At 48.8% G+C, this 13,144-nt stretch overlaps 1 long non-coding RNA gene across 2 annotated transcripts in view; it reads right to left on the reverse strand.

Moving 5' to 3' along the window:
• The window catches only part of LOC109282976 (uncharacterized), a 163,496-nt gene that overhangs the window by 64,869 nt on the left and 85,483 nt on the right, over window positions 1–13,144 (reverse strand). For both annotated transcript variants that reach the window (XR_009455115.1, XR_002089998.2), the window contains exon 3: window positions 3,486–3,584. This is a non-coding gene — a long non-coding RNA (uncharacterized LOC109282976). The remainder of the gene's footprint in view (window positions 1–3,485; window positions 3,585–13,144) is intronic.

The raw sequence follows: 13,144 nt of genomic DNA on the forward strand, positions 1-13,144 counted from the left end.
AGGCCACGTGGAGCCCTGGAGGTAACGTGAGCAAGTCCTGCCAGTAGCGCCCTCTGAGCACAAGGGGTACAGAGGAGAGGTCCAAAATGATCCCCGAGCATGATCCCCAAGGTGTGTGAGAGGTCCAAAATGATCCCCAAGCATGAGAAAGGCTCAGATCTAGTGCCACATTTTGCAATCATGCCTCAGTAATGGGCCAAACCAGCCTGCCCAACTCCCTCTGAGAGACCTCTCAGATCTGCATCCACATCCCCTGGGTGACTGAGACCCATCTCTGCTAGGCTGAGTCACACCTCCATGGTGATTCAGGCTAAATTGGCCTTCCTCCTGATAATATTGTGGCCCAGGCATGAGCAGCCAGGCCACAATGCTTGTCATGCATCTCTCTGGCAGTGCTAACTTAGATACCTGTATGGAAAAAGGGCCTTCCCTGAAGGATCTGTATTAGTAAAGCTACAGTAGACATGTGCTTGGAAGTGGCTGTGGTGAGTGGTGTAGCCTGTTCTTAAAAAGGAGAAGAATATTTTGCAGAACTCAGTAGAGGTCTTTCCCTTCTGGACATGGCATGACTGATGCATGAACGTGTGGCATCCTCATGTAGGAGGTAAAGCAAGAGGACCGGTTTGCCAGACCAATTACTAGCTGAATCCCTTTATTTCATAAACTGATCCAGGTTCTAATATAATTGCTACATGATTCAGACAACTGGTTTTCGTCTTACAGCTTGTGACCAGTTTGACTGTTCACTATAGTGACAGCTGTGCAGTACTGGTAACCAAAAAATGCCTCGTTTCAGGTCCCTGACTGCATAAAAAAAAGCTATTGAAACAGGAAAATAGTGATTCACACACTTTCCACTATGAATATTTAGAGGAATAATCATTTTGCTCAAAAATGTGCAAAACACTCAGGGTTAGCAAACGTCCTAGCTAAGCATTTACAGGGCTCCAACACCGTGGTAGCCGAGTGCCATTTATCTACAGAAATACCTGGCTGTTCTCAGGCTGATGTGACCTCCGGTAATCCCTGCAACCCAATCCCGGGGTTTTCTGCAAACATTCAAACACATTCCTGTTCCCCACCTCACGTGGTTAGCTAATATTTGTGGCCCTGCCAGGCTGCATCCCTAAAGAGGAGAAACCGATGTTGTGAGTCAAATGTTTCTTTGCTGTGATCTCGCTCATGCCCCAGGAATGTCTGCAGGGACGGTTTTCCTGGACCCTGCAGGAACAAATACCAGTACGAGGATTCGGTTTCCTGGCTCGGGAATCCATGCCTGCATTTCTAGCCACCCTTGTACCCCCAGGCCTCTGTCTCCGCTCTCTGTTTTCATCCTTGCTTAAGCCTCAGGATCACAGGCATTAAAATTACTATCTTCCTCTACTGCATCTAGTCCAGCCTCCTCATAAATGGCTCCAGCCCCACTTTTGCAGGTACCGATGATTGAAATCTATTGCTTTACGGGAAACAACCACCCAAATGGCGTAAAATCCCAGCTTTGAAAGAGTCCTCAGGGCTGTTCTCTGAAGTCGTAGCTTGAGAGACATTAGTTGCAGGTGCCAAGCTGGAATTTGAGCGGGGGAAAAGGCAGCGTGGGACTGAAAGCGATGCCACTGGGAGAACTGAACCTGCCAGGAATGAGGGCTGTTGTCAGGAAGGCCCAGCACCAACACTTGCCAGACCAGCGAGTTCTCCCAAGCATCAGCCCTGGATTGCTAAAGTGAAAACGGCAACCGCTCTTTTCTAAGGGCCATGCTGTCTTGCTCAGATGAACCCGCCACTGATTTCTGTGGCAGCTCTGCCTCGAGCACTGCATTCACAAGCAGGACCAGACCCTGCTTAATACAAGGGTCAGGTCAGGGTGCTCCAGGGGCTCCACAGATACTCCAGAAGCTGTCGGACCCCACATCCCCTGCCCTGCTCCTCCCCTAAAAGGGAAAGATTTGGCTGATGGCTCTGGAGTCACAGACTCTTTTCCCCCTGCAGAACTGTGTTCAGTGGTACAAAGCTGCAGACCGCAATCCTCTGCTTGCCAGATTTTAAACACCTCTGGAGCAGCTTTCCAGAACGTGACTGGACCTGGGAGGTATGTACAAACCCCAGGAGAGCTGGGCACGGCATACACCACCTTGCCACTGGCTGTGTGAAGGGCAAACTGAGCTTTCCAACATCGGACTGCTCCTTTCGACTGCAGGCCCCGCGTGCGCCCTACCCCAGCTCTGTCCTGGCCCATTGCATTTTGAGAAATCACTTTGCAACCCTCATGGGCTCTGGCTGTACCTATAATGGCACAATGCACCAAAGAAACCCACTTCCATGATATTTGAGACAACCCCCCCACCCCGATAACTTCATGTCCCTCCCTGGCTGGTTGGGATGAGATGGAGCCCAGAAGTGGCTTGGAAAGGATGGCTGGGATGTGGGAGTACAGAGGAAGAAACACAACACGCTACTCTACAGCGAGCCTAGCTGGTGGCATCATCCAACCTTGGGGTCAGGTCTTTGAGGGCTCAGCGTGCAGTAAGGAGGGTAGGCAGGCAAAGCTCTTTGGGTAGAGGTGCTATCTTTTATTAGACCAACTAAATAGTTGGAAAAAAGTTCTTTGCAAGCTTTCGGGCACAAACGCCCTTCTTCAGGCAGTGGAAGACTGCTGATGTTAACATCTAAATGTACTTTGCACTAACACCCGAATGCTAACATCAGCAGAATCTCCCGTTGTCCGAAGAAGGGTGTTTGTGCCCAAAAGCTCGCAAAGAACTTTTCCCCAACTATTTAGTTGGTCTAATAAAGGATAGCACCTCTACCCAAAGAGCCTTGCCTGCTGGCATCCTTAGACCAACACAGTTACAACCAACAACCCTGCAGTATGGGGAGGGGGGTATTTTTAGTAGGAAACAGTTGGATTCATTGATTCCTCTCTGTTCCTTTTCTTTAAGAGAGCCCTGGGGAAGCTAGGCAGTCAAAGCCTGCGTGTGAGCCTCATTCGGAGCCGAATGGTCCCTCTTTGCATGAGCAATTGCAGCTTTCCAAAAAGCCAGCATGGACAGAGATGACAAAGTTTTGAACCATTAACAGTCAACGGTTGGTTTGAGAGACAGGAATACCTTAAATGAAAGGCATTCAACTCATGACCTGTGCTTTACTCTGCAACTACTTTGCGTGTTATTCTTTCTCCTTTCCAAAGCAGACAGAAACCAGATCTCAAAGCATTCACAATGAATTTTTAAATCAATAACATGTGAGACGGTGTCCAAAAGGTAAAGCGGTTGTAAAAATCAATGTCAAAGAGAGCGCTTTGCCAATTCAATTATACAAGTTCCTCTGAAAAAAAATAAAAAACACCAAAAAACCTGGGGGCTCATTTCAAGCTCAATAAATGTACTTTGCACTAACATCCTAATTTTCTAAATATTCTCCTGGGGAAAAATTGTGCCTCTCATGCTATGTCTGTTTGACGGGCTGTAATTCTTTCTAAAAGGGGCTACCTTGTTTCTGGGCCAGTCTGATTTCCACCACCTCCAGCCTGTGTCCACGGTTTTTCGACATTACGCTGGCATGTGTCTGATCCTTGGCATTGAAGTCTCCTACAAATAGGAACCATACATCACAAGTTAATCCAAATGAATGTGATTAGACATGGCAGCTGCAATTTTCTTGAAGGGCGATTAGTGAGTATGTGGACTCTCAGGCAAAATATGAATGACTATACCCCTTTCAATGAGTTCAAAACCTCTAAGTTTCTCTCGCTACCTTCCTCTTCTTGGGGCGAGTCTCATATTTACAGTTTAGGTCTAATTAAATACAACCCAGTGGGTTAAGAAAAGCAGCAAGCAGCATTTCAAAAGGATGGAATGACACCTCCAAATCACAGGGAAGATGCAGCACGACAAGCAACAGCATCAAGATGCAAAGGTGCTAATGGCTGAGATTTCCAAAGAGGACGACAGATTTCCTAGATGCCCCATTGAAAATCCCAACTGTAACTTATGCACTGCAGGTCCAGTCCGTGCGTAGGAGGTCTTTGGTGAAGCTAGATTCAAGGACAAACCCCCGGGTCCATTGACATCAATGGCCAATCTCCCATGGATCCCAGTGGGGCCAGGATTTCCCCGCCAGTATCATCTTCTAGGCTATGTGCGTGTACCTGCTCCCTCTCGTTCCTAGGGGCTACCGCACTACAAAGAAGAGGAATTCTGGGTCCTGACTTTGGGCAAGCCACATTTGGACCTCTATCGTAGCAACTTCACAGAGGTGGAAGGCAGTCTCATTCACGGATGGTTAGGATATGCTTTGAGATCTGTTAAACATCATTCGACTGCTAATTGCTGCCGGGGTCTAATGCAAAATGCACGGATTTTATTTCAAAGTCCCCTTCACGGAAGCTAAGTCAGGTGAATCGCCTTGCATTGGAGAATGACCAGGTATAGCAGTTATTCTCATCGTTGTCAACAGACAGCTACCAACTATTATTACCACACATGTCTATGAAATAACTACCAACACTAGCAATTTCAGCACGGGGCATAGGTAAGACCAAACTCTGGATGACCCCATGCCTCTCGGAGGTGACAGAACTCCTTTCTAAACACACACTGACTGCAAAACTGGTTACAGAAACACCCTGGAAATCTGCACTTGGTTATCTCGGAAATGAACCACGCCAGGAATTCGGGTAAGTTTTCGCTTAAACACTATCATTATTGGCACTGGATCACATACAGATAACTTAGGTTTCCAGTCTGTAAAGAGAATAATCCAAGAGGAACTGGAGCAGATTAATCTCACGTTTCAATTTAGGACAGGTAGGTTTTTAAAAGCACTAAAGCAACATGAATATACATTTGTGTTAAAACGATACTGTAATTTATAAGAAGAGTTTTAAGAGCTTGCAGCCCGGGACTTTTCAGCGTATTTAGAGGCATGTTTTTATCATGGTGATGAAGCAAATGCAGTTCAGGACTTCCTTTGTGGAAGGTGAGCATGTATAGTTATTACTATTTTTATCATCTGCTTTATGCTTATCCGTGGGTTGAGCAGCCACACGATGAGGCTCAAAAATGAAGTTTCTTGCCTTTTACAAATTGGGCGATTCATAACTTACGGGGCTTTTTTTTTAGTAGGTGCCCCTGTCATATCAGCCCCAACCAAAGCCTTTGTGCACACACAGGGTAAGGGGCAGTCCTCACCTGGCAGAGCATCTACTTAGACGAGACAGAGGCAGGAGGAGGAACATGCTGTCCCCATCTGACAGCTGGGGAAGTAAGAGCAAGGTTGGGTGATTTACCCAACGCAAACCGGGGGAGTCTGGGGCAAAGCCAGGAATAATACTTTGCTCTCCCAAGGCTCGAGCTGCAGCCTCAACCTTGCATCTCTTTCCTCTCTCACTCACCTCTTGTGAAAGTGTTGCACCAGGTGTGCTAGATCTGGCCTATCGTAGGAGAGGAACAGTTACTTTCCTTGGGCTTTCGCTGTGCACAGTACTACAGAGGTGCTCAACCTCTGGCCCACAGGCCAGATCCTGCCCCTGGCGGCATGTCATCCAGCCCGCAAGACTCCCCATGGGTCCTGTGTGCTAGATTGGGCGCACAGGGCAGCACAGGGCTTGATCCCAGTGTGATGGGGGTGGCACAGCGTGCCATGGCCCAATCCTGGCCTGAACCCGGAGCACCGGGCTGGTGTGGGCCTTCATCCCAGTGTGCCAGGACCAGCTGAGGCCATGCAGGGCCCTATCCAGGTGCATGAGGCTGCGAGGAGGCAGCGCAGGACCTGATCCTGACACGTGGGGTTCAGTCCAACCTGGGAGCTGGCCCTGCACCACTCCTCTGGCCCACGGGGTGCCAACAACTTGCGTATCACTATAGCACGGGGTGCCCTGGGTTTGTACGATTCTGCAGTGCTCTCTCATGCGCTATGCAAGCAATCTGTGAAAAGCATGAAATCATGTGCTGTGTTCCTAGCATGGGATCGGACAGAAACCAGGAGCTGGAACTGGAAGTTGAGAAGGGGATAATTATACACCAGGGAACTGGAACGTGAGGAGCGGTGCTTGCACAAAGGAAGGACGAAAGCCCCTGCAATAGATGGGAACAGGTTCTAAAGGTACATGGCCATGTGGATAACTAGGCGCGTGCTTAAACGAAAACAACCTTGCTCATGAGATGATGAGCATCAGCTCCGGCAGCAGCATGTTCACTGTGAGCTCTGCCGCTAAAGGGAAGGACTTCCCGTCCACCCAGATCAGCTCCAGCACAGAGGAAGACATTCATTCATTCAACAAGGAAAGACAGGAAAGACAAGGAAGCCGGAGCCACTTGAGAAGAGCTGCTGTATCAGGATGTTGCAGGGACTGCACAGATAAGAAAGCAGGAGAAAGAGAGCCCGGGTGTGCCAGTGGGAATAGCCCAGGCAGGGCGGGATGCACACTCACAGGCATGTGTGCGGGATGATGGTGCTCAGAAGAAAGCTCTGGGACCATAAGTAGTCCTATCCGTCACCAGAGCCAGGGCAGGAACGGGGCGGGCTGTTGAGCTAAAACCCACAGGGCCTCTACGGGAAGGGAATAATGAGCCTGGGTGCAACCTGCTCTGACTCAATACATCATTTTAAAGACTGGCTGGGGAGACAGGTTTCAACTTCAGGCAGCGTCTACCACCGATCGATCGGTCTGCCCACAGGGAAGTCGCTCTGCTTCCGAGTGCCTGGGTTTCCCTCTCTGAAAATATAATGACAAGACCCAGCTCACAGGGCTCTTGTAAAGTTTAATTAATGCGGGATAAGAGCTTTGAGACCCTCAAAAGACAGTTGCTAGAGACTGGCGCCCCACGACTAGGATCAACACAGCACAATCAGACAAACACCGTTGGCAGGGCAAATCACAGGACGCGGAGTCAGGATCAAATATCATTTTCTCAGACATTTGCCAATCACACTGGCAGGGCAGTAAAATACTTTAAAATGCTGCATATAAATGTGGCTGTCAAGGAACAGCCCAAATGTGATTCCAGCAGCTCCGCTGGAACCACTCCAAAAATATCACAATTTTTTTAAACCTTTCTGTTTTGTCTTGTCTTTTCTTTGTCCTTGGTTTTTTTTTTTTAATACTATATCTGGTTCTGTCTCTAAAACTCTGTTAGACAGAAGGGAAGGGATATTAAAATCCTTGCAGACAATAAACTATTGGAAAACTCTGTAGTTTTATTAGCAAAGAAGTGCACAACGGGGAGGTAATATCCTTGCAATGTGTTTTTCACAAATTAGCTGGCAGATGTGAGAGCAGACTCCTTCCAAAGGCCTGGCATGATGTTATATCTCATCTCATGAAAAAGGTCATAAAGGCTGATTTTACCAAGATGATTCCTCTAGCTTGAAGCTTCAGCCAGTCCTATAAAAAGCCCTGCAATTAGCTCCTACAAAGCCAGGTCAAAATTTGGTGTAAAAATTCCTCTGCAGGCTAAAGAAGTGATTGAGTAACTGGTTAGGAAAACATGGGCCATGGACGTGAGCATTTGTGTGAAGACCATGAACTTCCTAGTGCTCTGCAGGAAAGGCTAGCTTTGCTTCAGCCTCATTTTATCTTTGTTCAGTGTAACAAAAAACGAAGCAGAGACTCCTACAAGGGATGGAGAAAGGCCAAATGATCCTACCAGCCACTGTAGGGCACTCGGGTACCAACCACCAGCTATCTTAGCACTTCGCTGAGAGCAGCTCAAAACAATTCGTGCTCCCACCCTTCTGCGGGGCAGAAAGGCACCGTTATCCCCACGGACAGAGGAGGTGTCGAGGGTATGAGGAAGCCTGCGTGTTTGACTTGCAAGAAGAGAAGTGGGACTGTCTGCAGAGCAGAAGAGCCCCTGCTGTGCGTGCGGGGTCAATGAAGGGTCTGGGCAACTCTTGCCCAAGTGTGGTTTGTAAAAAGAAAGTCTTGTTCGGAAAGATCGGCGCCAGGCAGGAGAGATCCAGCCACGTATGTCGGGGGGCTACAGCATTCCTGCCGACCCCGATGAATGGCTGGAGCGGGTTAGGCACCAGCACGCCCAGCTGGACATTTGCCTGTAATCTCTGATGAGGGTTCGAGCTGTGTCTTCTCTTCCCATTTTGTCCGCCTGTCCCATCCTGTCTGACCCCTGATTTTCATGCTCTCTGGAGCAACTTCTCCTAGCCCAACAGGGCTCTGATCTCTGACCGAGGCTCCAAGACTCCCCAGAGAGGACCTGCGCCCCGTTGTCACAGAGGTCTTAGGGCCAGCGTATCTCACAGCAGCCCCGCAGGCAGCAAGCCCAGTATACTCCCTCTTGCTGTGCCAGTCCCAGAAAGGAGTGGTGAGGATGCCCTGCTGAGGGCACCTTCAGCGCTATGCTCAGGGTTTCCTTTGCAATCAAGGACAGTAGCTTGGGGCTGTTATCACCACTTCCCTTTGTGGAGTGACGCATGTGAAGTGGGCGGCACGGCCGAGCCTTCTGCTGCCATGGGGCATGCAGGAGCCTGGGTCCCTTCTGACCAATGGGCGTTTGAGCCCTTTGAAAACAATGCACGCTCCCTCTCCTGAAATCAGAAGCAACCTCCCACCTCAACACACCTTCAGAGCTGCAGGATGTGGTTCTGCGTGGGCCGTTGGTACTTCCTTGGCGAGTCCTTTGAGCTGGGCTTGCATGCTCCTTTCCTTTAGGTGACAAGGGCCCGATTCTGATCATCTTTGTACCAGTGGAAACTGGCAGGAACATTTCTCAGTTCAAGTGGGGAGGGAGTGCCTGACCCTACACTTTCTCACAGCAGATCACTTTTGTATGCGTGTTTCCTGTTACAGTTTATATTTGGTAGGAGACTAAGAGCTCCGGGCAAATCCAAGAGCTAATTAAATCATCCCAAACTGTTTGCTTAACACATCAGGGACATTTTCCTTTCCTAATGACCAGAGAGGCTTATAAACAAGCAAGGAAAGTGTCCAGCTTCCCCCTAGCTCACGACTGCCAAAACTCCCAGAGCAGGAACATGCAAAAACAAAGAGCAGGCTGGACTGGCAGGGAGACATTTCGCATATGTTTTGGCACAGAAAGGGGAGCCGCCCGTCCAGGCAGGGATTCAGCCAGGGACCAGTCGCATGTGTTGCTAAAACAAACTGGGACCCCAAAACGGCACCTTCAAGACCAACGGGAGTGCCAGCCCCAGCTCTTGCACTCCCCACTGCCAGCTGTCTGGCCAGTGGCAGTGCGCACGCTCACACGTGTCCAGCATGCAGCTGCACGTGTGGGTCCCGCAGGTGCATGGCTCAAAGGCAAAAGGAGAGCGTGGGTCCTCCTCTGGAAATCTGGTCCTTAACAGCGTGGCCGAAGGGGGATGCATCAAAGAGCTCCACAGATCTCTGGTCTCCAGGCCAGATGAAAACCATCTCTGTCTCCTGTGAAGCCCCTCCCGTTCCAGCTGCCCTCCTACAGCCTGTGCACAAGGCAGAGGGAAAGGCGCTCTGCACACCTTTCATGATTTACTTTCTCAGGAAGCCTCGCATCCTGTCCGGGTGTTATTCTGCTTCCCGCCTGACTCCGGGGATCCCCACACAGCCAGGCCTTGTTACCCAAAGGAATGTGCTGCAGGTCAGGCGCGGGGAGTAAAATAAACTCGAGGGGCTCTGCTTGCTTCACTGGGAGCTTGGTGCAAAGTTTGTTTAAAGCTTAGGGTGGAATCAGGCTCTTTCTCTGCTGGCCCGGCTGCGAGGCGTGCTATTGTGTACATGTGCCATCCAAGGCGAGAGGAATAGGGATTGCTAGTATTTGCCCAGCAGTCTGGATTTCGCAGACTAAAGCCTTTCATACAAACTGTGCAAGAGACTGAAGTTACACGGTGGGGAGAACTGCGGGTTTTCCCTGGCTGCGGTGTGCAAAGCAGCCTAGAGGTGTGCCTAACTGAGAGACAGTGGCAGGTGTGTGTCTAATTCCCTTAGGCTCTTTGGACTCCCCTCACCCCAACCTATCACTCGGGTTTCTTCCCCCTTTTTCCCCCCCATCTGCGGCAGGACAACTACGATGACGGTTGTATTTCACTGCAGAAATAAACACAGAAAATGACCCAGTCACCCAGAAACGTGGCTACTTGGACAGGGCATGGAGGAAGAAACCACGGTGGGGCAATTTACTTTAATGATCGAGTCTTTTAGAGCCAGACTGGAGTAGCTTAAATGAGCGAGCTGGATGCACGGAGAGCCCTGGGGAGCACTTGGCAGTACAAGAGAGATGGAGTTTGCCAGGAGTGGCAGCTGGCTTGGGGAGGGTCCTCTGCTATTGCCTCTGCTCCCCGGGGCGGGGGTGCAGGACGAGCGAGGGGGTAGAGCGGGGGCTGGGATGTAACGAACAACAAGAGCCTGATGCAAAGTTATGCAAATTGAAAACACTGATACCGTGCTTGTTTGCAAATTTTTTAGCAGGGAGGAGACGGATCCAAGGACAACTTCTAGCAACACACTTGTGGTAGGCCAAACTGCATTATACCCAAGGCCAGCAGGAAGGACGAGAATCAGAGAGAGAATTTGGCCCTGAAGTGTTTAACTAGATAAGGTCTCCAACCATTGTACCCAGCACCGGCTTATCCCTTTTCATGATAATATCACCCAACATTTCGATCAAAAGTAACGCCTGTCCGATTTGAAATGTCCAAAGTTTCCAGCCCAGGTTCAACACATGGACATGCGTGTTAATTCTTTACGTCATTAAACGAGACCGCTTTAAGGTTCCTGCAGTCAGCTCTTCATAGGGGAACAGCTGGGGCTTTTGTCTTCAGGGAATGGCATGGGAGAAACGGCTGTATGTCTTGTCCCAGGTACCGAGAAAACGCGAGCCATCAAGAGGACACAGAAAGATGCATTATTACAAGAGGATTCGACGACTTAACAGGGGAACCACAGAAGACTCAGGGCTCAGTCCTGTCAAACTCCCCAAAGTAATGAGCTTCCAGAACACTGCTCTTCATCTCCCCTGATAATCACAAGACAAAGACTGCCCATTAAGACTTAGAGGTGTTCCTTGCCCGAAAAAACTCAGTTCTCCAGACTTGGAGATTTCAGCACAGAAGGGACCATTAGGTCTGCTAGTCTGATCTCCTCTATTGACCACAGGAACCTGGATCTGACTCAAGTTTGGCTACACCAAGGGAAGAGCTGTTTGCAAAATGCAGCTCCAAAAATTGGATTTGGAATAAATAAAAAAGTTATAACCAGCGGTGGTTGCACCAGTCTATATATAGAGGCAACATGACCACAACTGGATTAGGTCCAGGTCTGGTGTCTGCCATTCAAGGACATTGGTAAAAGGAAAAAAAAAATTCAGAGAAGAGCCATAAGAATGATTAAAGAGCTGGAAAATGTGTCTTTCAGTAAGAAACTCCAGGAGTACCATACTTGTAGCCTGGGAAAAATGTTAAGGGGTGGCTTGAACAGTCTCCAAGTACACGGGGAACACAATTTGATCAAGGACTCTTCTGGCTGGCAGACCGGTATAACAAGACCGAGAAGTGGAGGAGGAAGGTAGGTGAATCTGGACGAGAAATAAGTTGTAGCTTTTTAAAGCGCTGGTAATTTGCCACTGGAACAACTAGCCAAGGGCGGATGCTTTTCTATGGCATATCCTGCAAACACGAATGAAGGCGGGGAGTCCTGTGTCGTGTGAGGCACAGGAGGTCAGACTGCAAGTTCAGCCTGTTGGTTTTCCCAGGTTACCCAGGAGTCTGCCAAGACCACCGATGGGCTGTTTTGTCTGAAGGTATATTCTGCAATACAGGATCTGTATGCAAGGTGCAACATTTACGTCTGCTCAAATCAAACTGAAACACAATTCCCAGCGGCTAGTCGCAGTGATGACGAACCGGGCTCCTTGCCTAGTCTGCACATCCCCACCCTTCCCTCCTGCTCCAACCCAACTTTGCTTTTGAGAAGTGAACCAACGTAGAAGTTCACAGCATGCTTCTGACCGGCTAGAAACCAGGCTTTGGTTCAGACACCAAAGTCTCCCAAGAAACCGTTAATAAAAAAACAATTAAAAATCACAATCAAAATCATGCACAAATGTGGATCTCGGGCTGCACATAACAAAATCAGGCTTATATTTAAAAAAACAAACAACCTTTCTAATAAGCATAGCAGTGTAAACACAGCTACAGTCACCGTCTTCTAATTAGGAGAATCTGTCATGCAGTGTTTACAAACTGCTTTGGAAATGGTTGGGTCTAGTGAATGTGGGTTGTCTGGTTGCACAGCAAATGAAGGAAATTTAAAGCCCTCTTATTTTGGATTTTTATAACAAGGCTGGGAGAGAGGGGGGCACTAGCTGCAGACAGAAGGAACAATCCTGCATTGACCAGGGAATGGCTTTGATGTCTCATACATCTGTTCATTTCTATATTAATCACTGCAGTGAAATTAAAAGCAAATAGAGCTGAAGCCAGAGTACACACTATTAACCTGTTGGAGAATATTCCTTCCTCCCTGCACAGCCCCGATTCTTGAGTCCAGGAGGACATAATAAGCCTATGCTTAAATCCTTGCCGGAATAGGAAGGTAAGTCTGGAAGGGACCCTCCTTGGATCACTGTGCCCAGTTTCCTGGCATTGCAGACACCCTGTCAAAAAATCTCGTCCAGGAATGTACCAAGTTTCATCTAAAAACAGTTTGGCATTTCCTTCCAATCTGTTCTAAGGCATTTCATGCTCCCGGAGTCAGACTCGTAGACCTACAACTGCCCAAATCGTTCTTTTTCTCCTTTTCAAATACAGGTGCAACATTTGCCTTTCTCCTGTCATCTGGTGCCACTCCTGGTATGAGAGATTTGTTAAAAGTACTTGTTACCTGCATTGCAATTACATGCATCAGTTTGCTCAAAATAGGGATAGATTCATGTACATGCCTTAAATCAGGGGTGGGCAAAATGTAGCCGGCGGGCCGGATGCGGCCCACCAGGCCATTCTATCCAGCCCGTGGGGCCCCTAAAAAATTTAGAAAATTAATATTTATCTGCCCCTGGCTGCCTGTCATGTGGCCCTTGATGGCTTGCCGAAACTCAGTAAGTGGCCCTCCGCCCGGAATAATTGCCCGCCCCTGCCTTAAATGCTCTGCTATCTTGGGATCTGAAAACTAGAAACAAAAAAAGAGTATGTGCCATTGCTA

This window comes from Alligator mississippiensis, chromosome 10 (genome assembly GCF_030867095.1).
Source record: "Alligator mississippiensis isolate rAllMis1 chromosome 10, rAllMis1, whole genome shotgun sequence".
Taxonomy (NCBI): Eukaryota; Metazoa; Chordata; order Crocodylia; family Alligatoridae; genus Alligator; species Alligator mississippiensis.